The sequence below is a fragment of the Podarcis pityusensis genome, assembly GCF_964106645.2.
Source record: "Podarcis pityusensis genome assembly, chromosome: 7".
Taxonomy (NCBI): domain Eukaryota; kingdom Metazoa; phylum Chordata; class Lepidosauria; order Squamata; family Lacertidae; genus Podarcis; species Podarcis pityusensis.
In genome coordinates this window covers 84,024,754-84,029,144 of record NC_138031.1, presented here as the reverse complement: position 1 = coordinate 84,029,144, position 4,391 = coordinate 84,024,754, and positions in this window count along the sequence as shown.

The window sequence follows — 4,391 nt, the reverse complement described above, 5'->3', positions numbered from 1 at the left end:
GTTGACAACTATCCTAGCAACGGGTGGGGGTGAGGGGGTGGGAACTGAGCACGGCTGAATGCCCAAAGCAACCCGCCAATTGGTCTATTCATTTGTCAACATGTTTCTCCCTAGTACACGCCTGGCCATTATGGATTTGGTTTTCTCTAAGCAACTAAACTAAACAATTGCCAGCCTTTGTGCGGTGGACATGTGCTAATTTGTAAGCAGGAAAATGACACTTGTGGGAAGAAAAAGGCACACACCTTTTCAAACCTCTCACCTGAACATGTGACATTCCTCCAATTAAATGTATTGTGGTTTGGAGTGAAGATGTCAGGTGATAGAAGCACTCTGCACACAGTAGCTGATCTGAGGTTAGCATTTCACGCACAGAATCCATCACTTGATGCCATAGTCTATATGTGGTTAACATTCCTTTACTGCAGTGTTCTTCAACATTGGCTTCCCAGAAGCAGTTGGACTACAACTCCCATCATCCCCAGCCAGCTTAGCCAATGGCTACAGGTGATGGGAGTTGTAGTCCAGAATCATCTGGGAGCCTAAGGTTGAAAAATGCTGCTTTACTGTACAGTGGTACCTCAGGTTAAGTACTTAATTCATTCCGGAGGTCCGTACTTAACCTGAAACTGTTCTTAACCTGAAGCACCACTTTAGCTAATGGGGCCTCCTGCTGCTGCCGCGCCGCTGGAGCACGATTTCTGTTCTCATCCTGAAGCAAAGTTCTTAACCTGAAGCACTATTTCTGGGTTAGCGGAGTCTGTAACCTGAAGCGTACGTAACCTGAGGTGCCACTGTATTTGCAAATATTGTTCTGTAACTCTCCCACCCAAACGCTGCAGAAAACAACATTTTAAAAAGTTCCATCCAAAAGAGTGCACTGTGAGCACTGCTCCCAAATGCATTTATTTTTTTCCATTTGCATGCTGTCGCCATCCGTCCAAGGAAATGAAGCAAACTGAGTTTCAAAGCAAAGTATGGATTTACGTTCGGATTTCCTGAAACTTCTGAAGTTCCTGCTGTAGTCAGTACAGAATGCAGAGCAAACTAACTCAGGTGTGGGTTTCTCCCTGACTCCCCCTCCCCTGCCCAATAGTTTGTTTTGTTTTGTTTTGTTTTGTTTTGTTTTGTTTTGTTTTGTTTTGCTTTGCTTTGCTTTGCTTTGCTTTGCTTTGCTTTGCTTTGCTTTGCTTTGCTTTGCTTTGCTTTGCTTTGCTTTGCTTTGCTTTGTTTTGTTCTTTAGATGAAAAGCCACCTTGGAAACTGCAACTGAGAGCGAAAGACTGACAGGAGAGGGGCAGTTCTTTCCCGCTGGCCATTTCATTTCTCTCTCTCTCTCTCTTTTTTTAAATGAAATTCAAAAAGTTCATTTCATTTGTATATTTCTGAGGAATACACTTCATGCAGTGGACCACAAACATTTGCTCTGTTTACTGAGCTACCAAGGGGCATGCCTAATTTAAGGTGCTCATGTATGCACTGCCTTAAAAAAAAGGACACTTATTTGCATAAATTTGCATATGCTGATTTATATGTATGGATACAAATTTAGAAGTGAATGCTATAATTTGAATTAAATACAATACATCTCACCACAGTGGGGTGGACCTTGACCAGGTGGCCTGTGGGCTTGGTCTTTTTCTCCAGGTGCTAATTTGATAGGCTGCTACTCTCCTTTCTTAAGAGTTTTTTTTAATAAAAGTTTTTAAATCTTTAAATCAAACTTGGCTGGACGGCCCTTAAAACAGAGGACTCCTTCAAACAGACGTCTGAAGGCAGCTCTGTTTAGGGAAGTTTTTAAATATTTTATTCTGTTTTTAATGTTCTGTTGAAAGCCGCCCAGAGTGGCTGGGGAAACCCAGCCAGATGGGCGGGGTAGAAATAATAAGTTGTTGTTGTTGTTGGCGGCCATCTTGGTGAAGTTTTAATTGGCCCTGTGGTCCTTAAGAATCATTTCTTCAAAACAGTTCCTCTACTTTCCACCCTCTGAAAACTGGTGGGAAGTCCATGTGTGACTGTAAAGAAAGGTGGAGAAGAAGGATTTTCTGCAGCCCTCTTAGTAAATATTTGGCTCTCAAAGAAATTCATCAGCTCAAACATATGTTCAATTGGTGGACTATGTTTTGTGTGATCAGTAGATGCCACTCAAGGGTGTTCAGTCACCATTATGATTGTTGGAACAGGACTTAACAAATGGACATAAGAGCAGGAAACTGGAGCTTGAACAGATCCTCCTCTCCATTATTCAACATCCTGAAAGGAAAGTCGTTTAAGAGGGCAAGTGTAGATGCAGATTTTATCCCCTTTTTCCTTTTGGCCTTCTTCTCACACAGAAGTGGCAGCTCAGGGCAAGCAAAGTAGGTCTGGAGCTGGTTGGTGCCACGATGGTTGACCAACTGGGACCTTGTCTGTTTTTTTCTCAAAGGCATTGCATGCCAGACAAATCTCCTTCCTTCCTTCCTTCCTTCCTTCCTTCCTTCCTTCCTTCCTTCCTCCCTTCTTTTCTTTCTTTTGAGTTACAACTGTGGTGGCTCAAGGGAATGCTGTGCACATAGTGTATCTTGATTTCAGCAAGGCTTCTGACATGATATTCCTCCATTTATATTCTTGCAATGGAAGCTGGTAAAATGTGGACTGGGTGAGGTAACTGTTAGGGTGGATCTTTAGCTGGTTGACTAACTGAACCCAAAGAGTGCTCATCAGACGCGCCAGCTTCCGAAGAAGAATGTGGGGGCTTGCGGTGTACTGCACATGACTTTGGATGCGTTATTTCAGGACATCAGAGGAGCTGGGGCAGAGCCAAGCATGGCAGCAGCAGCAGCACACCTTCAATGGCCATGGTTCCTCTGCTGCTGCTGTCACAGGATTGGGGCTTCTCCTCCATGGTAGGAGGAAGAGGAGGAGGAGCTGGCCTGGGGCTGTGCTTGGCCTCCTCCACCACTTTTGGACATTGGGGGCAGTCCCCTCCCTGAAAATATTCAAGGGCATGAATAAGAATAAGAATAAGAATAAGAATAAGATATTATTATTTATACCCCACCCATCTGGCTGGGTTTCCCCAGCCACTCTGGGAGACTTCCAACAAAATATTAAAATACAATAATCCTTCACATATTAAAAGCTTCCCTAAACAGGGCTGCCTTCAGATGTCTCCTAAAAGTCTAGTAATTGTTTTTCTCTTTGACATCTGGTGGGAGGGCGTTCCACAGGGCGGGTGTCACTACCAAGAAGGCCCTCTGCCTGGTTCCCTGTAACCTCGCTTCTCGCAGTGAGGGAACCACCAGAAGGCCCTCAGCACTGGACCTCAGTGTCCGGGCAGAACGGTGCACCTCCATGGACAGCTGTGAGTCCAGAATGACTCCCAGGCTGTGCACCTGGTCCTTCAGGGGCACAGTTACCCCATTCAGGATCAGAGAGTCCTCCACACATGCCTGTCCCCTATCCTCCAAAAACAGTACTTCTGTCTTGTCAGGATTCAGCCTCAATCTGTTAGCCACCATCCATCCTCCAACCGCCTCCAGACACTCACACAGGACCACAAGGGCTTAGCCCCTAGGAGGTGGTACCCCTGGTGCTCATTAATGGTTCCCTATCCTCCTAGAAAAAAAATTGAAAAGTGGCATGCCTTTAGGGTCTGTTCTGGGCCCGTTGTTGTTCAACATCTTTAGAAACAACTTGGACGAAGGATTTGAGGGGCTGCCCATCAAATCTGCAGACGACACCAAACTTGGAGGGGTAACGAATGGCACAGAAGGCAGAATCAGGATTCAACATAACCTTAACAGGGATGCCCATCTGTCATGGATGCTTTAGTTGAGAGTCCTGCATTGCAGGGGGATGGACTCTACAATTCTATCATAAATCTAATTATAATTTATGGTTTGGGGGCAGATCCCCATAATCTCTACATCCAGTGAAGCATTAGAATTCAAGCAAACCCATAAATTCATTGCAGTGATTTGAATTAGATTGCCCCTGGCAGACCTTCCAACCATAGCTGTCAACTTTCAGATTTGAAAATAAGGGATCAGCAGCCTCACCTGTCCCGGGGACAGTCTACGGAATATCTAACAATCCGGGATAGCAGCGGGAAGCAGCGGGAAACGGCGCTGGAATAAGGGAATTTCCCGCAAAAAAAGGGAAAGTTGACAGCTATGCTTCCAACTCTGCCATTCTATGATTCTATGTGTCCTACATTGTTTGGTACAGTAGGTCTATGCTCTGTGTTCATACTCCATGGATGAATAAGATTCAAGTATGTGTTTGTGAAAGGTGTTAGGGATCATCAATTAAACCAACAGTGGCGTCAAAGACAAGCCCCCACCCTCCTTTGCTTAAGGAGGAGAGTATATATAAAAATAAAGACATGCACTATTAGCCTTCTTGTGCAA